At 41.6% G+C, this 23,451-nt stretch overlaps 1 protein-coding gene across 2 annotated transcripts in view; it reads right to left on the bottom strand.

The window, feature by feature from the left end:
• Window positions 1-23,451, bottom strand: part of LOC139116675 (short transient receptor potential channel 5-like) — a 215,670-nt gene that overhangs the window by 94,120 nt on the left and 98,099 nt on the right. The gene's annotated exons all lie outside the window — the stretch shown is intronic.

Here is a 23,451-nt window from a genome sequence, read left to right as displayed (position 1 = left end):
CTACACTTCCCCAGTCCTGAGAAATGAAGATCTGACCTTTATTTCATCTGTCACGCAAAATTTGACGAAAATCAGGGTATACAAAAATGACTACTCCATCGGAGGTCATGTACGCGACCTCTAACGTTTTGGAACTGTTTTAGCCTCAAGTAATACCAAAGTTCGGATATGCTACATATGTTTACACTCAGAAAGTACTAGAAAAACATTTATAACACTGTAGCCTCAGGTAATACCAAATTTCGGATATGCTACATATGTTTACAATCACAAAGTACTAGAAAAAAAAACATTTATAACAATGTCTTTCGCTGTCAGGCGAAACCTTGCAATAAATCGGGACTCAACAATGGTTGATGGAATCAGAAGCGGTAAGGTAGACAAGCATTTACACGTAGCTAAACGTTTTTCTAGCAAATTTGTTCACAGTTTCAAACAACAACTATTCAGTAGTTATCATGCAAACTTTACCGATCATGGAGCACTCCTCGCACAGCGACCATTAAAAAACTGCAAAATTGAGGGAAGATTTTGAGAAACACGGACGATTGCAGAATGAAAACAACTCTGTGATGTCAACTGCTGTTAAGTCTGAAACTGCAGTGATATGTGTTTTGGATTTTTATGCTAAACTTTGTCACTTTACAGCAACATACTGACTACCTGTAGACTTCTATTTGCATCGAATCTCGCTACTAATATTTAAAATACTTTAAACCTTTTTAATGAATTCTTCTCAAATATTTGTAACACTTTTCCTTCTAAAAATGGACTTACGGGTAATCCTAAATAATTTGTAATCGTAAAACATTATTACCGTTTACGCACATGTAGCGTCTATGAACCGGACGTCGTGCAGTCTATCGTGTCAAGCACCATTCCGTCCAAGACCCAGTATCACATTTGAATTATTCCAAGAAGGATCGTACTCTGCTAATCTAAAGTCCCTTTGATCTTTACCCCAGCCTGTCCTGTTTGTCTCGAGGGTCAATGATTAAACTTAGGTCTTGGATAGGGATAATGACCTTCAAAACAATTAAAAGCTCTCTTGATTTGACTTAGAAATTCTCGCGAGCTTATGATTTACCATGGGCTTTATTTTCATGTAGTTGATATTATATGGCATTTGTTTGCCTCAGTTGCCATCAGTTTTTCACATTGTAACCATCTGGTTTGAGATGTATTCCACTTTATGCTAGCTTGAACGTCCAGTTATAGAAAGTTATGCTAACAGAAGTTTCGTTTATTGAAGTTATCGGTATAAATGCTTGTGTTGAATTCATGGAATCGGTATTGTCTTGCAAAATATGTGTATTTCTATTTTATTTTGCTTTTTGAGAAATAGGTATCTGGACTCAAATTAGCAGCATTCGTTGACAAAGGCATCGCAGAAGTGTATTGAGGATAACAAATTATTCGCACTTGATTAATTTTTGAAATGAATCTAATAGTTGTTACTACATAAATATCTGGACTTCAAAGTTCTGGTATCCTTTGGTTAGTATTTATAATCGTGTGAAAAGACTATGACTAGATTGACAGTTTTCATTTTAGCGACAAACGTAAAAGGGATACGAAGGTGATTATCTCAACAACATATCTGTAGTAGGCTTATTGTTGTGGTCAACTTTGCAGGTAATATTTATTTCTCATGAAGCTACGAGCTTGTTGTTTATGTACGAACGTATCAAAATATTGCATCCCTGAAACAATACAAGGTACATTTAGCTAGTCTGTTACAGAAGAAGATGGTAAAGCCAGCGATTTTCTTATAAAATACATTGTTACCAGTAATAACTGTCACTTTTTTAAAAGAATCTCGAGGAAATTGAGTTCAGACCGACACTGTTGTTTAGGAAAATGCGTCCTTTTCAGAGTAAAGGCAATATTGAAATTCTGTTGAACAGAGTACTAAATTGGATAAGCATGAAGTGTACAGAGTGAAAGTCTCGAAGTCGATACCAGAGTGACAATCCCCGAGTCTAAATAAATAACTTTGCTGCCATTTACTTATAGGAAACTTCCAGACATAATTAGACTAAGAAATTTTATTTAAAGTGCTATCACATCTTCTAAAACACATATTTTGATTTGCTAGCTAGACTTCAAAAACTATATCCACTCTCAGTAAACAAGACCTTAAACGGAAATATACAGGACTTTGGGTGGACGATGGGGAATTACCTAATGACACAGGTCATTTGTATACAGTGGACGGGATTTTTTTATTCTCGTGAAGCGATGGTTTATTAGGATGTAAACACTATCTGTTACGCACCAGGAAGTATGAGCATTCAGTTATTACTTACTGTCTAAATATAATGCAAACAGCCAACCTTGGGATTTGTCTTCACGGGTAGAATAGCAGTCACCACTGAACACAATAATTCCTAGCTTGGGGAACCGTAGCAAATTCCCTTCAACATTAGCCTAGCTGCGAGTGAGAGCATCAAATGGAAAAATAGCTTTTATACTACTGAATGAGGCAGTCATAGTTTACCAAGTTTAGTTGCTACAATTAATGTATGCATAAAATACATTTTTGCCAAAATTTCGGCAACATAGATAGTGCTGGCTGTGTCCGCATCCGACGACGTACCGCAAGTGGGCAGACTATGCTAAGGTCAACCAACGCTGGCCAAATGGCATACAGAAGAGACGGCGAGTATCCTGACCACAGGATGACGTCATTGATATAAAATGCACATCAGCGACGTGAATTTTGACTTCATTTGATACAAGAGATTCATTAACGAAAAGCAGAAAAGGATTGTCATTCATGCGTACTGAAACATTTAAATACTGGAGTAATGGATGGCAATTTCCTATCTTTGATAATCTGCTTTCACTTTTCTGGGATGCAAGCATACACGAGTCACGGATTTCTTGTGGTAAACAATACTCTATACTCTTGAAGATGCATATCTGTTTGTACTATTTGGCCGATCTAAGCTTATCTTGAGCGACTCGCTGACCTTTTAACACCGCTATAAATTATTGGGTCTACGGATGAAAATAAATCAACTGATTGTGATTAAGCAAACAACGAAATGACTTGAGTAGTGGGGTACCGTGGTCTGAAATTATGAAAACAGACTCATATCTACAACTTGCTATTGATTAATTGCAGCACTAAAACGATATCCAAAATACTCATATTCACTAAGGATTTTATAGTGCAGTACTGGAGACTCAATCGATGATATAGTCACTGTCCGACAATGGTTCATGGATGTAAGCATGGGTAAAAAAAACCAGTTGTGAACTTCCGATGAAACAGTGTACATAATTTTCATCATTTGGTAAGCCGATAAAAACCTATGCTTCGGCAAGAAAGGACTGCTTGGTCTGAAAGCTTTTGGTCAGTGAAAAAAGGCAAGGTTTTGCGGGTGTAATACGGTGAGGCAAACTTGGCAATGAAAAGACTTATATTATGGCCATGTCCGGTGGAGTTAATATGAGTGGAAGTCTCCACAAAATTCAAAGCATCAGCAGAATCATGTGATCAAATGGAATTCAAAAGAGACACGAGGGAGCTGGATGTTAACTGAAATTATTTCAGCTGGCCTTTGTAAGTGCTCTGCATGTGAAGTAATGTTTCATTGACACTTTTCAATGTCAAGTCAGCTGTAATTATATGAGCGTGGGTGATTGCCGAAATCGACCACATTTTGGAGACACCGATTGCCGAGATCCGATGCTTAGGGATGCTCGCACAGGCTTCTCAATGCTTATGCTTCACGTATCGGCAGCTGATGTAAATGCAATTCGATTGATGCAAGTCGCATGAAAATCGGGATAAATTTGATGAAGCTACGGCTATTGGAAGTTCTCTGAACCTGGCGTGATGAATGCAATGAGCCGCATAACTTATCGCCAACGTCTAAACTGAGGACGAAGCATTTCTTGACGATGATCACTTGACCATTTAAGTAATATTGTATTTACACAACTGATCAATGCTTTGGTGTTGAGCTTTACTTCACGTTTAAACAGACTCTGAGCAACGTCCACAAGCGAATTTCCCAATGGAACTCATATGTAGCGAATCACGTGTAATGTCTATTAGTTATCGCTGAGACATGTTTTTCTGACTTTATGCCCATGAAATACACGACTGAGATGGGCGATATTTTCTTATCGATGGAGAATAATTGCGGACGTTCAGTAAACAACCTTATCGTTGAATACCACCAGCCTTGTATGAGGAAATCTTAGCGCAGATAAGAGGAATGTTGGACAACAGAGTAATGAGACAGTGTAAAAGTCTCTGGCCTTCTCCTCTCGTCCTTGTAGCCAAAAGACGGACCTGCCCCTTTTTGTGTAAGTGATAGACGTTTAAAAGCACAGACGACTCCAGATGCGTACGCTCTGCCTCAAATCGTGGAAAGACTAGATTTGTTACGAGGTGCGAAATTGTTCACATCGTTGACTTGAAAAGTGGATTTTAGCAATAGCGATGTCTGAGAAGGACATCCCTAAGACAGCATTTGAAACCCTGTTTGGTTTCTACGAATTTGTTGGCATTCCATTTGGACTTATGAACACTGCTGCTACATGTCAGCGTGTTGTTTAACAGTGTGATTTGTGGGGTGTACATGAATGATGTGATCGTCTTTTCAGATACGTTTGAGAAACATCTGGACCAAGTTGATAAGATTCTCAAACGGCTCAGACAATGTGACCTGAAGATTAAGCATGCTAAGTGTCAGCTCTTTTGCGAGAAGAAAAGTATTTGGGACATGTTGTATCTTCAAATGGAGTTGAGACAGACCCTGACAAGACTAAGGCATGGCAAATCCCCACCAACATAAAAGAACTGAGGACATTCCTAAGATTTGCTGGCTATTATTGTAGATTTTTTCAGGGATATTCATCAATCGCCCGTCCATTGCATGCTTTGATGCAGGGCATCCAACTAAAAGGAAGAATGGGGAGAAAGAAAATGACCACCCCCATATGAATGGATAGCTGAGTGCCAAGACGCCTTTGAGCTGATCATAGACAAGCTTTCTACGGATCCAGTTTTGGCCTACCCTGAATATATGCAACCTTTGAGTTTCACACAGATGCAAGCTTGATGGGACTAGGAGCTGCTTTGTACCAAACTGTCAAAAATACAGATGGACAGAAACAATTGCAACCAAGTAGCATATACGAGTAGGAGTTTGACCGCCAACGAGAATAACTACCCTGCTCACAAAATGGAATTCCACGCATTGAAATGGGCTGTTACAGAAAGTTTCACGACCACTGATTCTGCAATGATACACTGTATTGACCGATAATAATCCATCAATGTACATAGCGTGTACTGCAAAACTGGATGCAACAGGACAACGATGGTGGAATGCTTTGTCTCAATGTAAATTGAAGATTGACTACCAACCTGATCTAAGGAATGGTGATGCTGACGGACTGTCATGACGACCTGATAGCACAGCTACGGATTTGACAAGTCAGAGATGAGTTACCAGAAAACTATAGCAATGACTCCTGACCTAGTGCTAAGCAGCGGGGAGCCACTTCTGACTGATGGTGATGAAGATACACAATGGGTTGAAGCCGTAACTGCCCTCAGAATGAGCAATACCCAAGGAAATTGCTGAACCACCGGAGATGCCAGGAGAGGCGACATTGTCTATGATTACGTCAAGCCAGTGGACAAAGTTACAGGACAGGGACCCAACTGATGGAAAGAAAAGATGACTAGGAAGCAGCCAGCAAACAAATTGCAAGAAGTAAGAATAGCACTGAGGGATTGGAATAAGTTCCGCTTCCTTGATGATGTTTTGTATAGAGCCAGGACGTAATCCAATGGAGAAGTCTACTACCATTTGGTGCTACCTCATAAATTACACCAGGAAGCCATGAAATAAGTGCATGATGACTGTAGCCACCTGGGACAGGATCGAGCAATTGATGAATTTAGACCTAGGTTTTACTAGTCCCTTATGTCAGCCAATATACAGAAATGCAGTCGCACATGTAAAAGATGTAGTCGAAGGAAGGACGAAGGAGGGCTGAAGACAGTGTTTTCATTCGGGGTTCGAACCCACAACATATGGCACTCAGTCACCTAGCGCAGAGGCAACAGACAGAACCGCTCGGCCAAATTCCCCCTCTCACATACTCTGATGGTGAATATTGAAACTTCACTACCGCTAGAACTTGTCTGCATGGACTTCTTGAGCCTTGAAGAATGTAAAGGAGGGATAAAGGACCTGCTGATAATTCTGATCATTTCTCAAAGTTTGCTGTAGCAATACCTACATGCAACCAGACAGTTAAAACAACAGCCAAGACTTATGGAAGACTATGCTACCATACGGATGCCGGAACGACTTCATTCTGATCAATGTCGGAACTTTGAGATACGAGTAATACAGGAATTGTGTCTATTGTTGAACATCAAAAGTCACGTACCAAGCCTTATCATCGCTAAGGGAATGCACAGACTGAAAGATTCAATCGTATGCTCCTTAATATGATGAGTACAATCTAAAATGAACAAAAACCCAACTGGAAGGACTATGTCAAGCCATTGGTACATGTGTACAACTGCACGGTCATGACACAATAGGTTTCATGCCATATAACCTGTTGTTCGGAAGGCAAGCAAAGATAACTTGGATGTATGATTTGGAATATCACCTGAAACAGGTGTACAACGCCAACAAAATGAATTGCCAACTTGAGATCCAGAATGGACAATGTATTCCAGATAGAGAAAAAAGCTGCAGAGAAGTGAGCTCAAACAGGGAAAGAATGATATGACGTAAGAGTTCGAGAGGTTATGCTAAAAGAAGGTGATCGAGTATTACACATAAATGTAGATGTACGAGGTCAACATAAAATCGCCGATCGGTGGGAGGAAGCTCCATATGTTTTTGAGAGAAGACTCAGTCCTGATCTGCCAGTATATTTTATATGGTCAACAAAAACTTCGAAAACACAAACGGTTCATAGAAATCTGGTGAAACGTTGCTGTGATCGACCATTGTCGAGTTATACCAAAGACAAGATGAATGAACACCTCCAGGATAAGATTATCCTAGAGACTACTGAAGTTGAAGGAAGTTCATCCACAGAAAGTGAACAAGACTATAAGCTGAGCCCTGAATCGCCACCCTTTAGACCTAGGAGTGTTAGACCTGTAAGCTTAGAAGGTTGAAGTGAAGCCACTGCTGAATGTATGGACAGAAATGACCTAAACGAGTGTGTGGTCATTTAGCAAGATTCTCCTAACCAATCAGCCATGTAGTGAGTTATTCTTCTGACCATATACGAGGCTAAGATAACACTGCGACAAGCATGCATGAAGATAGTATGGAAGTAATATCTAACGAGAGGTCCGATGGAATTGCTGAGAAGCTGTGGCACAACAGAGCATTCCATCGAGTGATGTAGTTGTGAATGTCGCAGACACATCCACTGATAGAGGAACTGTAAAAAACTGGAAATGAGGCTATAGGGGTGAAGCAAACAGCGATCACTTGTAGTGATCCAGCTGATACCCATGGTAATTGCTCAGATGCTGATGAGAAATCATCGAATGCCAAAGAAGGAGAGAGCAGGTTCACCCTCCGTGTCGATCAACTAGAGCTCGGAGACCACCCAAGTACTATGGTTGGTGTTTGCAATTGATCAAGGCAAAAGTGATAATGCGGATTAATAATGGAGATGAAGTTTCTCAAGGAAAAACTGACCACGACGTAACCATGAAAATACTTGAAATCTTGGCCAATGGAATGTATATGTAAGTACCAATGAATGTGGATGCATATGAGTATACAGTTAGTTAACATAGCTACACTTTAACTATGCCCAATTTGTGTATACTGATACCATCAATGATGTTACAGGTAAGTTGGTCTTGAGTACCAGTAGCGATTGATGCAAGGTAAGTGGTGGTGTGTACCGACAGTTGCTTTGTGCATCTTTGCAGACTTGCTATTTGATTTAGCCATGTCTCTTGGGTCCTGCAAATCTTGTGTTGCCAAGTGGCCTCTGCGTACTTATCTTTTCAGAATCCTCTTTCAAGATCATGGATCGAGACTCTACCCCTACTGCTATGACAGGAAAGTGGCGGTTGTTTCATCGAAAGTGCATCAGAGATGACTTGAGACACTCAGTTTTAAGGCACCATGCCTTTGCCAACGAGAACGTTTCAAAGTTGAGTCTCGTTGATGTAATGTTTATTTTTATGTTTGTGTTTGTGTTCTGTGTTTCATATCCTATGCAATTCGATATTTTCCTGAACTTGCTTTGGTTTTCCAATGTTCGATCTTTTGCTTAAAACCATTTGAAGTAAGCATAGTAAATCGTCCTTAAGCTTACTTTGGGGAGTGTGATGTAATAGGATACGATCCCCCTCAAGACATAGTGGCTCATAGATGACCCAACGTACATTTGATATGAACAGTTCTAAGTACTGACTTTTGCTTTTATTGTGGAATTAAAGTAATCCACAGGTTTTGATTGTATTCTTATGTGGTGTTGAACCTCGGGTTCTGTGATTTCTGTATGAAAACTCTTTTATTGTTATCTATTGACTTTTTGCTGCTCAAGACGTAAAATCAGTTCAGTCAAGGCAGACCACTAGACAAAATGCTTGATATGTGCTTAGCATATTTACGTATATTGATGTATATGGAATATTCCAATACGTGATATGCGTAGCGTATTTCTATGCAGATCATGAGTATACGTAATGCAGATCTTTGCACACTAAGTGTACACTGTAGTTTTGCATTTTATTAGCATACGTACTGTATACTGAACGTATTTGACACATGTACAGAATCAGTATATGTGTATATATTGTTGTATATCAAGCATTTTGCCCAGTGGACGTGCGCGTATTTTATGAAGGTTTGGTGTAATACGGTGAGCAAAACTTGAAAATGAAAAGATTTTATTATGGCCATTTTCCAGTGGAGTTAACGTGAATGCAACAGGCCGCATAACTCTACAACAACTTCTAAACTGAGGACGGATCATTTTACGAGCATAACCACTCGACCATTTAAGTGATTTTCATTCATATAACTGAGCAACGTTTTAGTTTCGAGCTTTACTTTACATTTGAACGAATTTGAGCATCAACCACTAGCGAATTTCCCAGTTAAACTCATACGTAGCGAACCACGTGTAATGTCTTTGGGTTAACGCTGAGACACGTTTTTCCGACTTTACTCCCATGAAACACATACTAACTGAGATGGACGATACTTTCTAAATCGACGCAGAATAATTGCAGATACTGTTATAGTTTTTCTCATTGATACTCGAAACTCCTTCCGTTTGATTTTGGAAGCACATTGACGTGACTTGTTTTTTAGACAACACCCTCATCGGTGAAACTCGATATTGTTTCTCACGTTTGTTTTGAACGACGCCTGGAGTGACTTTTGGCAGGCGAAACTAGGTCCATTTCCTGTAAAAATCGTATACCCTTGAAGAAATGCTAATGTGTCCCTATGTTATAAACGTTACTATATAGGCATTCAAAGAACTATTACCATAAAACTTTACTGTTTGTGTAACAGCCTTAGAACCTTTGATCTGATTTGTTTGACAAGTGAAAAGCAGCGAGTAGTTACAACTGAACATTGATACTATAGGTGCTACTTGTTCTCAACGTACCAGGTTTTGGATCATTTTGCACTTTTGAATCAATATCTTTTATTTTATAATACTTCGACATATTGAGTGCAGAAGTGAGCATGTTTGATTTAGGAATAGTAAGTTTTTGTTAACGAGATTGTAAATCGACACTTTTACTCTGTAGCGGTAAATATGAATATTATGGAATTATTGTTCATTATAGTTTATTCATTTATTTCACTTAAAGTAAAGTGCGACGAATTCGGACGCGCACACGCTTTAGAACGTTTCTGTGCAGATTTAACTCCAGCCTGCCGCAAATGGGTTATTTTTAGCGCATGTATTTAACATCCCCTGTCATTGTTGAAATTGCGCTTTTACCTAATTTTTGACGCAGTCTCTAAGAAATACATGTGACCTATAACCTTGTCATATTTTGACCCCTAGGAAGCTGGTTTTATTCAATATGAGCGATAAAATTAACATTTCTCTCCCATTTACATGGCGCATATTACCCATTCACCTGGAGATATTGTAAAAAGAAGCGTGGTGACACCATTTTATTAAAAGTGTAAACTAAATGGTATTATGTCAGGATTTTATTCGCCAAGTTTGGTCAAAATGACACCATTAAAAGTGACAGGAAGAAAGTTTGAAAATTATGTAGTGATATAATTTCGAGATCGTCATTTTGTAATCGATACTTATGCTAAAATTTCTATGCAAACATCATGAAAACTATATATCGATAGATATGGATCTAAAGTCTTGGTATTTATTAAAATTAACTCATTTTCTAAGCATTTAATAATTGCTTTCTTTAGTTTAAGTGAATTATATCATTTAATCATTTATTTCTAACGGCGCCATTTTAACATCAGTTACCATGGAAACGAGCGTGGTGACCCCCGTTTTTTATTTCATTTTGCAATTGCACAACTTCCAAGAATATTTGTGCAAAATTTCAAGAAAATGACACCACAACCTAATTTTGACATATTTCGTAGTACTTCACCTTAAAGAGTCGGCGTCATTTGTCCATTTCCTACACTCGTCTTGGTATATCCCTACCCACATTGCAACTGCATTTGACACAAATTCCATGACCCAACTCACACGAAATCGAACGAATTTGGTGATTGCCCTTGTTGAGTATGCTCCTACACAGCTAGCCTGTGAACTACACCAAAATAAAACTAGGGTAACACTTAGTAAACTTATATATACGACTGGGTGCCGTACGTAGTGAGTTCGAACCCGTTTGAAACCATCGTATTTTCTACCCTGATGTATTCATTGCTTCGCTTCAATAAAGTTTGTCTGCAATGTGTGAGAATGAGCGTGCGAGCGTGAGTGATTCACGAACTCTACAGCTTGTGGAGAAGTCGCAGTCAGAAAAATTGTAACATCTTAGCTCGGTTATTGAACTAATCTTTTTGAGATTCTTGCAAGGTCAATGACCAGCGGGCGAGTCGTCCTGTAGGCTCCTTAATAGTCATTAACCATTTCAGTGGGTGTGGTCAGTAATAACAGTGAAGCGTCTACCATATAAGTATGGTCGGAAATGCTTAATCGACCAAATTATGGCTAGAGCTTCTTTCTCGATCGTCGAATAGTGTTTCTCATGTTTTGTCAAAGTTCGGCTAGCATAAGAAATAACAACTTCTTTCTTATCACGTACCTGTACTAAGCAAGATCCAACGCCAGTGTCACACGCATCTGTATGCAGAACAAAGGGTTCATCAAAATCAGGGTATCCGAGTATTGGTGTTGAAATAAGCGCTAACTTCAAAGTGCAGAAAGCGTCTTCACATTCGGTACGCCAATTAAACACATTGTCCTTCATCAACAGTTTGTTTAGCGGTGACGTCACTTTGGCAAAGTTCTGCACAAATCGTCGATAATATGATGCTAATCCAAGGAAACTTCGTAGTTGACGAACATCCTTTGGGCGCGGATAGTTCTTTACTGCATCAATCTTCTTCGGATTTGGTTTAATTCCATCTCGGATCACAACATGTCCCAAGTACTCGATTTCAGTCTTACAGAAATGACATTTCCTACGTTTCAATATCAGTCCGGCTTTTCGAAATCGATCGAAGACCTCACGCAAATGGCAGAGATGCTCATCGAATGTTTTCGAAAACACAATGACGTCATCAAGGTAAATCAGGCATATTTCCCATTGAAGTCCAGCAAGTATTAATTCCATTACGCGTTGAAAGGTACTTGGCGCGTTACATAATCCAAAGGGCATAACATTAATTCATAGAGTCCGTTGTATGAAACAAAGGCGGTCTTTTCTCTATCTTCCGGCGCGACCTCAATTTGCCAATATCCTGATGCTAAATCCATAGTCGAAAAATAACGTGCTTGCCCAAGGGCATCCAGACTATCGTCGATGCGCGGCAGCGGGTAAACATCCTTCTTCGTAACATTGTTAATCTTCCTAAAATCAACGCAGAAACGGTTGTGATTGGTCCGCCTTGGAGACAAGAAGAATCGGGGCCGACCATGGGCTCGTCGAAGGTCGAATAATGTCATTGTCCAACATAGACTTAATATGTTCTCGTACAACAGGTCGTTGACTGGCGGGAACGCGATACGGGCGTTGCTTAATTGGAAGATGCTCACCAGTATCAATACGATGTTGTAAAATATTTGTCTTTCCCAAATCATTGACATTCTTCACAAATATGTCGTCATATTCCATTGATTGCTCGTCCAGCTGTCTTTTCTGCTCGGTAGACAAATCTGTCGTCTCGCACAGATTCACACGGCTCCTCGAATTACCACCTTTAGGCAACACCTCATCAGAGCAAGTTGCCAGTAGTTCCCCTTGGTCGCAATTTCCTCCGTCAACGCACGTCTGCCTAGAACCGGTATTCTTGGTGATCATCATTATTACGCGCGTCATCATTTTCAGCACCCATATTCGCTATACATGCAATAACATTAGCGTCGCCAGCAGTTTCAAACACATCAAGGTTCGTACGTCTGTATATCTTCATAGGCTTATCTCTCGGGTTTACAACTAGAACAGGGACACGCCCATTATTTACAGTCATGAAGGCCCTTGCCAAGCCAACGCCCAACTTAACATGATCCCCTGGGCGCGCTTCCACAAAGCCACAATGTCCATCGTCTACATCTATGGCTGCCATGAACCTCTTTTGTGAACGGGCAGGAACTACTAAAGTTTCTAAGGCGACTACCGAACAGTCTTTCACACGACTTTTACTACGGCCACCATTAACTTCCAGCGGGGTATCACATCCCTCTATGGTGGCTTGTTGTTTAGTGAACATGATGTCAAGTCTGATATCATTCATTAAATCAGCTCTGATCAAACAGTCATACATGGAATTTGCAATAACATAAGCAGGATAGGGAAATTTCTTACCGGCAATCTCGAAGTCGACTTCTATTCTTCCCACGATGTTTAGTTTGTTTCCTTCCAATGTTTTCACACAAATTCCAGATGTCTGCAACAGCGGTTTATTCCTCAAACTAGGCAAAGTTTGACGTAACTTTCACTTATTATCGTAGTTCCGGATCCAGTGTCCGTTAACATCTTGACATCATCATCACCAATCTTTCCGTCAATACTACAGCTATGATTAATTGTTCCAATAACATAAGTCCGTATTTCGTCCTCATTATCATCATCAGTGTCTACTTCTTTTGTATCTATTAATCCGGGGACATCATCAAATTTAACATCTGCCATCCGGGTATCCCCTCGTCCGACGGCAGTTCTAGTTTGACAAATTCTGCTGTTGTCGTGGTTGAAATTGACTTGCTTGCTGCTGTGGCGGGAACCAAGTCGGTGGGTTGAATTGTGCAGGCTGCTGTGGCTGAATAAATGGATATCCAGCGGTCGGCTGCATTTGCTGGGACATTTGCGGCTGTTGTCGCTGATGTTGGCGATCAGGACAATGACGCTGCACATGCCCAACACGGTGGCAAATATTACAGATCGGCAACCCATCGGTGGTTCGCTGGTTTCTGCCGGGTGCACCTGTATTATGTTGAAAACGTCTATCTCGATTGGCTGTGCGGTTAGCTGGGGCAGATTTATCAGCAGAGTCAGAATTCTTTTCTAACGGGGCATTAAATTTCTCCATCTTTTCGTCTATCACTGACTCCATTTTCTTCATCAAAGTCTCTAACATCGATTGCATTATATTGTCGGAAGTGGGCGGTTGTACAGCAGCCACGGTCGTGTCTTCTTGGCTGGCTGATTTAGCACTGAAGGGGTCTAATGTGGAGAATAACAAAACATCACTCTTACCGTTGACAAGTTCTTCATTGCATTCTTCGGCTTTTGCGACACGTACGGCCTTTTCAAATGTAGCAGGGTCTTTTGACATCACCATTCGCTTCAGAGACGGGCGCAATCCACGGATGAAATGTTCTCTCATGAGCTCAGACTGAAACTCACGGGGCATATCCATGTGAGCGCGCAGAGTCAGTCGCTGTATAATTGTAGCGAATTCCTCCACAGGCTCACCTGGTTTCTGATTGCGATTATACAGTTCGTTGTAGAAAAGTCTCTGAGTTTCTTTTGGCAGGAAATTTTCTCTCAGGGCCTCAGTAACACGGTCATAGTCGTACTGGATTTGATCGTCTAAGTCGTTCCAAAAGTCGGCTGCAAATTCTCGTAGATAGGCGGGCAAAATATCGGCCTTGCGTTCGTCTGACCACCTATTAGTCCTGGCAGCTCGATCAAACTCTTTCAGAAAGGTTTCAACGTCGTCACCAAGTCTTCCATAAAATCTTGATGGAGTTACAACAGTTCGGGCTTCGGTATATCCGGCCATATCAGGATATCTTGAAGCAGGAGTGTCGATTGATCGTTGTCTACGGCCTGGCATTATAATACTAGCAATGTTCGAGCAACAGAAATGTACGTACCAATCCTTTGAACGATGAGCGGCACCAAAATATCACGTCGAGCAGAAGGCGCTGGCTTGAGTCGATCCAAACCGCTGCACACCAAATATGTCACGTAGCGTGGGCAGTAGACGTATAAGAGACGGCACGATACACCGAAATATATTCTAAGTCGTAGCACTTTATTCAGCTGAGTAACATAAAATTACACGGTAAAACTTCTATGACCTACACTAGTCGTCAGGATCACGGTTGAACGTCGTCTCGGGGCGTCGTCGCTAAAGTGCGTCTAACAAGTCAAAATGCACAGTTTATATTGGCTTTCAGAAACTGCAAAGTCATGGGTCTATAATTAACTACGAACAATCGGCAAAGTCAAATCGCTCTTGGTTAAGTACAATGTCAAACAAGGGTAAAGGTTGTCCAGGCATTGATGATAACTTCAGGAGTTGAAACAATAAAAGGTCACGAAAACGAACACGGGAGATAACGTGCAGGGTTACTGTCGGTCATTACAGTCAAATTCAAAGGTTAAATTCTAAGCATATGTATGGCTACGTTACACCTCCCAACCAAGATCGAAAAGCGTCCTCGCTCGATCTAAAAATCAAATCATATATCATAGTAAAAGTTCTTATGGAAAACGATGCAAAGTTCTAAGTTCACTAGTCTAGAGTTCGTTATGTCCGAGATTCATAATCAGTAATCAGTCCTTTGTCCAGTATATTATCAGGCGGTTCCCACGTGTCATCTTTAGGGCGGTAACCTTTCCATCTGACACGATAGCGGGTTTCATGACGACCGTCCGAATTAGTTACAGTTCGGTGATCGACAATTCTCAAGGCCTGATACACATCATCAGTTTCGTTGTCATCGCCATTACTTCCGGTAGTATCAAGTATGGGATTCTCATTAACATTATCGCGGTCAATAATGTCATTAGTGTCTGTTACAGTGTCATTATTTTCCGTAGGGTCACTTACAGAGTCAGTATCGATATTTCCATTGTCAGTGTCCGGCAATTCATGTGGTCTATTGTTAGGGTCCGTATATGGTTTCATTCGATTCACATGCACAACTTGTTGCTTGCGTCGCGGATCACACGTGGCGAGGCGATAGTTCACAGGTGTTACTTTTTCCACAACACGATAAGGACCATGCCATGGGTGAAGTAACTTCGGTGATAATCCTCGTTTCTAACAGGTGTATACAACCATATGTTATCTCAAATGTCATAGTTAATGTCCTTAGCGCGCTTGTCATACTGCATCTTCTGCTTTTGCTGCGCTAACTGAATATTATCGTGGACAAGTGGCTGAATTTCACACAATCATTGAACCACTGTCTCACCATAGTCCTTAGGGTCAGTGAAGGTCATTGTCGGCTTAGTGAGGGTAACATCAATTGGTAATCTCGGTTCTCTTCCGTACAATGTATAGAAAGGCGACTCCTTAGTCGATTCCTGCTTACATGTCCGGTACGAAAACAATGCCATTGGCAAATATAGATCCCAATCAGTCTGATTATGATTGACGCACATACTTAATATCGTTAATAAGACTCCATTAAACTTTTCAACTAATCTGTCACATTCCGGGTGATAAGCCGATGTGTTTACCTTTCTCGTGCTCATTAATTCACAAGTCTTTTGCACCAATGTCGACAGGAAGTTTCTACCACGATCAGACAACAATGTCCGAGGCGCAGAATGTCGGGCAATAATCTCATCGACTAACAGTCGGGCAACAACATCCGCAGTTGTCTTTTCAACGGCAAAGGCTTCAGGCCAACGTGTAAGATAATCCAAAAACACATAATAAAGCGATTACCTCGTTCAGTAGTTGGAAGTGGTCCTAATACGTCGACAGCTACACGATCAAAGGGGCCATCAACGGGTATAGGCTGTAACGGTGCAACTGGTAAATTCTTTGGAGTCTTTTTCGTAGAGCAGTCAACACACGATTTACACCAGTGTTCAATATCTTTAAACATTCCCAACCAATAGAATCTTTCTTGTATCTTAATGTACGTCTTATGGAACCCTAGATGACCTGAGGTGACCTCATCATGGCATGACATTATCACTTCGTCCTGCAGGGCGCGAGGAATGACAAGCTGTTTACGCACGTCTCTTCGCCGTCTCCCTGGGGCGGGCATCCACAGATGATAAAGTACACCATCGTCGATAACATACTGGTCAGCATATAAAACAACTTTCCTAGCCGTCTTCGTATCGGTGGGAAGTTCATCATCGATCAAGTACGATATAAGCGGTTGCAAAGTCAAATCACGTCTTTGCAAGTCTCTAACTCGGTCTAATTGAAGTCCAGGGCTGTCTGTCGCTGCGATGATGAAGTCACATGCACTTTTGTCTTCATCATCGTCTTGCGGTCGTCTGGAAAGTCCATCTGCATTGCCATGTTTTGTCCCTGGGCGGTGTTGAATTTCAAAGTCATATTCTTGCAAGGTCAATGACCAGCGGGCGAGTCGTCCTGTAGGCTCCTTAATAGTCATTAACCATTTCAGTGGGTTGTGGTCAGTAATAACAGTGAAGCTTCTACCATATAAGTATGGTCGGAAATGCTTAATCGACCAAATTATGGCTAGAGCTTCTTTCTCGATCGTCGAATAGTGTTTCTCATGTTTTGTCAAAGTTCGGCTAGCATAAGAAATAACAACTTCTTTCTTATCACGTACCTGTACTAAGCAAGATCCAACGCCAGTGTCACACGCATCTGTATGCAGAACAAAGGGTTCATCAAAATCAGGGTATCCGAGTATTGGTGTTGAAATAAGCGCTAACTTCAAAGTGCAGAAAGCGTCTTCACATTCGGTACTCCAATTAAACATTGTCCTTCATCAACAGTTTGTTTAGCGGTGACGTCACTTTGGCAAAGTTCTGCACAAATCGTCGATAATATGATGCTAATCCAAGGAAACTTCGTAGTTGACGAACATCCTTTGGGCGCGGATAGTTCTTTACTGCATCAATCTTCTTCGGATTTGGTTTAATTCCATCTCGGATCACAACATGTCCCAAGTACTCGATTTCAGTCTTACAGAAATGACATTTCCTACGTTTCAATTCAGTCCGGCTTTTCGAAATCGATCGAAGACCTCACGCAAATGGCGGAGATGCTCATCGAATGTTTTCGAAACACAATGACGTCATCAAGGTAAATCAGGCATATTTCCCATTGAAGTCCAGCAAGTATTAATTCCATTACGCGTTGAAAGGTACTTGGCGCGTTACATAATCCAAAGGGCATAACATTAAATTCATAGAGTCCGTTGTATGAAACAAAGGCGGTCTTTTCTCTATCTTCGGTTCGACCTCAATTTGCCAATATCCTGATGCTAAATCCATAGTCGAAAAATAACGTGCTTGCCCGAGGGCATCCAGACTATCGTCGATGCGCGGCAGCGGGTAAACATCCTTCTTCGTACATTGTTAATCTTCCTAAAATCAACGCAGAAACGTTGTGATTGGTCCGCCTTGGAGACAAGAAGAATCGGGGCCGACCATGGGCTCGTCGAAGGTCGAATAATGTCATTGTCCAACATAGACTTAATATGTTCTCGTACAACAGGTCGTTGACTGGCGGGAACGCGATATGGGCGTTGCTTAATCAGAGGATGCTCACCAGTGTCAATACGATTTGTACAATATTTGTCTTTCCCAAATCGTTGTCATTCTTCGCAAATACATCGTCATATTCCAATAACAGCTCGTCCAGCTGTCTTGTCTGCTCGGCAGACAAATCTGTCGTCTCGCACAGATTCACGCGGCTCCTCGAATTACCACCATCGGGCAACACCTCATCCGGGCCAGTTGCCAGTAATTCGCCTGGGTCGCATTTCCTCGGTCCTCTTCAAGGCACGTCTGCCTACAACCGGCATTTACTGGGTGATCATCATTATTACACTCGTCGTCATTTTCAGCACCCATATTTGCTATACACGCAATAACATTATCGTCGTCAGCAGTTTCAAACACACCAAGGTTCGTACATCTGTATATCTTCACAGGCTTATCTCTTGGGTTTACAACTAGAACAGGGGCACGCCCATTATTTACAGTCACGAAGGCCTTGCCAAGCCAACGCCCAACTTAACATGATCCCCTGGGCGCGCTTCCACAAGGCCACAATGTCCATCGTCTACATCTATGGCTGCCATGAACCTCTTTTGTGAACGGGCAGGAACTACTAAAGTTTCTAAGGCGACTACCGAACAGTCTTTCACACGACTTTTACTACGGCCACCATTAACTTCCAGCGGGGTATCACATCCCTCTATGGTGGCTTGTTGTTAGTGAACATGATGTCAAGTCTGATATCATTCATTAAATCAGCTCTGATCAAACAGTCATACATGGAATTTGCAATAACATAAGCAGGATAGGGAAATTTCTTACCGGCAATCTCGAAGTCGACTTCTATTCTTCCCACGATGTTTAGTTTGTTCCTTCCAATGTTTTCACACAAATTCCAGATGTCTGCAACAGCGGTTTATTCCTCAAACTAGGCAAAGTTTGACGTAACTTTTCACTTATTATCGTAGTTCCGGATCCAGTGTCCGTTAACATCTTGACATCATCATCACCAATCTTTCCGTCAATACTACAGCTATGATTAATTGTTCCAATAACATAAGTCCGTATTTCGTCCTCATTATCATCATCAGTGTCTACTTCTTTTGTATCTATTAATCCGGGGACATCATCAAATTTAACATCTGCCATCCGGGTATCCCCTCGTCCGACGGCAGTTCTAGTTTGACAAATTCTGCTGTTGTCGTGGTTGAAATTGACTTGCTTGCTGCTGTGGCGGGAACCAAGTCGGTGGGTTGAATTGTGCAGGCTGCTGTGGCTGAATAAATGGATATCCAGAGGTCGGCTGCATTTGCTGGACATTTGCGGCTGTTGTCGCTGATGTTGGCGATCAGGACAATGACGCTGCACATGCCCAACACGGTGGCAAATATTACAGATCGGCAACCCATCGGTGGTTCGCTGGTTTCTGCCGGGCGCACCTCTATTATGTTGAAAACGTCTATCTCGATTGGCTGTGCGGTTAGCTGGGGCAGATTTATCAGCAGAGTCAGAATTCTTTTCTAACGGGGCATTAAATTTCTCCATCTTTTCGTCTATCACTGACTCCATTTTCTTCATCAAAGTCTCTAACATCGATTGCATTATATTGTCGGAAGTGGGCGGTTGTACAGCAGCCACGGTCGTGTCTTCTTGGCTGGCTGATTTAGCACTGAAGGGGTCTAATGTGGAGAATAACAAAACATCACTCTTACCGTTGACAAGTTCTTCATTGCATTCTTCGGCTTTTGCGACACGTACGGCCTTTTCAAATGTAGCAGGGTCTTTTGACATCACCATTCGCTTCAGAGACGGGCGCAATCCACGGATGAAATGTTCTCTCATGAGCTCAGACTGAAACTCACGGGGCATATCCATGTGAGCGCGCAGAGTCAGTCGCTGTATAATTGTAGCGAATTCCTCCACAGGCTCACCGGGTTTCTGATTGCGATTATACAGTTCGTTGTAGAAAAGTCTCTGAGTTTCTTTTGGCAGGAAATTTTCTCTCAGGGCCTCAGTAACACGGTCATAGTCGTACTGGATTTGATCGTCTAAGTCGTTCCAAAAGTCGGCTGCAAATTCTCGTAGATAGGCGGGCAAAATATCGGCTTTGCGTTCGTCTGACCACCTATTAGTCCTGGCAGCTCGATCAAACTCTTTCAGAAAAGTTTCAACGTCGTCACCAAGTCTTCCATAAAATCTTGATGGAGTTACAACAGTTCGGGCTTCGGTATATCCGGCCATATCAGGATATCTTGAAGCAGGAGTGTCGATTGATCGTTGTCTACGGCCTGGCATTATAATACTAGCAATGTTCGAGCAACAGAAATGTACGTACAATCCTTTGAACGATGAGCGGCACCAAAATATCACGTCGAGCAGAAGGCGCTGGCTTGAGTCGATCCAAACCGCTGCACACCAAATATGTCACGTAGCGTGGGCAGTAGACGTATAAGAGATGGCACGATACACCGAAATATATTCTAAGTCGTAGTACTTTATTCAGCTGAGTAACTCTAGTTACACGGTAAACTTCTATGACCTACACTAGTCATCAGGGTCACGGTTGAACGTCGTCTCGGGGCGTCGTCGGTAAAGTGCGTCTAACAAGTCAAAATGCACAGTTTATATTGGCTTTCAGAAACTGCAAAGTCATGGGTCTATAATTAACTAAAAACAATCGGCAAAGTCAAATCGCTGTTGGTTAAGTACAATGTCAAACAAGGGTAAAGGTCGTCCAGGCATTGATGATAACTTCAGGAGTTGAAACGATAAAAGGTCACGAAAACGAACACGGGAGATAACGTGCAGGGTTACTGTCGGTCATTACAGTCAAATTCAAAGGTTAAATTCTAAGCATATATATGGCTACGTTACAATAATAATCATGTGCTACCAGTGCGAATAAATATGCACAGCTGTTACGTGTCTCAAGGCAAACAACTGGTATCCATCTTCAGACATTAATTTTCGGAGGCGAGCGATATTAGAAAGGCAAACGGAACTCAAATAAACTAACACATCCACAAGCTGAATTAATGGTAAATGGGAAATTTTACTACTCCAGTCGTTTTTTGATAGAATGCGAATATCAGGAAGTTCAAGAGTAGTGTCATAGTCCACTTTGTCGATCCGCCAACGCTTCATTGACTGCCCAAAATCGTCGGGTGTACACTTAACCGGCAAGTGCATACTTGCTACTTTCTGCGCCAAACTGACCAACTGTGCTTTCCTTTGGTCACCAGCAGAGATTCGTATGTCTTCAAAGTAACCTATCATCTCACTGTCCTTCATATCGTCGAAAGCTATGGTCATTATCTACATTAGAGATTACAACAGTTCGGGCTTCGGTATATCCGGCCATATCAGGATATCTTGAAGCAGGAGTGTCGATTGATCGTTGTCTACGGCCTGGCATTATAATACTAGCAATGTTCGAGCAACAGAAATGTACGTACCAATCCTTTGAACGATGAGCGGCACCAAAATATCACGTCGAGCAGAAGGCGCTGGCTTGAGTCGATCCAAACCGCTGCACACCAAATATGTCACGTAGCGTGGGCAGTAGACGTATAAGAGACGGCACGATACACCGAAATATATTCTAAGTCGTAGTACTTTATTCAGCTGAGTAACTCTAGTTACACGGTAAACTTCTATGACCTACACTAGTCGTCAGGGTCACGGTTGAATGTCGTCTCGGGGCGTCGTCGGTAAAGTGCGTCTAACAAGTCAAAATGCACAGTTTATATTGGCTTTCAGAAACTGCAAAGTCATGGGTCTATAATCAACTAAGAACAATCGGCAAAGTCAAATCGCTCTTGGTTAAGTACAATGTCAAACAGGGGTAAAGGTCGTCCAGGCATTGATAATAACTTCAGGAGTTGAAACAATAAAAGGTCACGAAAACGAACACGGGAGATAACGTGCAGGGTTACTGTCGGTCATTACAGTCAAATTCAAAGGTTAAATTCTAAGCATATATATGGCTACGTTACACCTCCCAACCAAGATCGAAAAGCATCCTCGCTTGATCTAAAAATCAAATCATATATCATAGTAAAAGTTCTTATGGAAAACGATGCAAAGTTCTAAGTTCACTAGTCTAGAGTTCGTTATGTCCGAGATTCATAATCAGTAATCAGTCCTTTGTCCAGTATATTATCAGGCGGTTCCCACGTGTCATCTTTAGGGCGGTAACCCTTCCATCTGACACGATAGCGGGTTTCATGACGACCGTCCGAATTAGTTACAGTTCGGTGATCGACAATTCTCAAGGCCTGATACACATCATCAGTTTCGTTGTCATCGCCATTACTTCCGGTAGTATCAAGTATGGGATTCTCATTAACATTATCACGGTCAATAATGTCATTAGTGTCTGTTACAGTGTTATTATTTTCCGTAGGGTCACTTACAGAGTCAGTATCGATATTTCCATTGTCAGTGTCCGGCAATTCATGTGGTCTATTGTTAGGGTCCGTATATGGTTTCATTGGATTCACATGCACAACTTGTTGCTTGTGTCACAGATCACACGTGGCGAGGCGATAGTTCACAGGTGTTACTTTTTCAACAACACGATAAGGACCATGCCATGGGTGAAGTAACTTCGGTGATAATCCTCGTTTCCTAATGGGTGTATACAACCTTATTTTATCTCAAATGTCATAGTTAATGTCCTTAGCGCGCTTGTCATACTGCATCTTCTGCTTTTGCTGCGCTAACTGAATATTATCGTGGACAAGTGGCTGAATTTCACACAATCGTTGAACCACTGTCTCACCATAGTCCTTAGGGTCAGTAAAGGTCGTTGTCGGCTTAGTGAGGGTAACATCAATTGGTAATCTCGGTTCTCTTCCGTACAATGTATAGAAAGGCGACTCCTTAGTCGATTCCTGCTTACATGTCCGGTACGAAAACAATGCCATTGGCAAATATAGATCCCAATCAGTCTGATTATGATTGACGTACATACTTAATATCGTTAATAAGACTCCATTAAACTTTTCAACTAATCTGTCACATTCCGGTGATAAGCCAATGTGTTTACCTTTCTCGTGCTCATTAATTCACAAGTCTTTTGCACCAATGTCGACAGGAAGTTTCTACCACGATCAGACAACAATGTCCGAGGCGCAGAATGTCGGGCAATAATCTCATCGACTAACAGTCGGGCAACAACATCCGCAGTTGTCTTTTCAACGGCAAAGGCTTCAGGCCAACGTGTAAGATAATCCGAAAAACACAATATAAAGCGATTACCTCGTTCAGTAGTTGGAAGTGGTCCTAATACGTCGACAGCTACACGATCAAAGGGGCCATCAACGGGTATAGGCTGTAACGGTGCAACT

The sequence above is a fragment of the Ptychodera flava genome, chromosome 18 (genome assembly GCF_041260155.1).
Source record: "Ptychodera flava strain L36383 chromosome 18, AS_Pfla_20210202, whole genome shotgun sequence".
Lineage (NCBI taxonomy): Eukaryota > Metazoa > Hemichordata > Enteropneusta > Ptychoderidae > Ptychodera > Ptychodera flava.
This window is presented reverse-complemented; position numbering and strand designations above follow the sequence as displayed.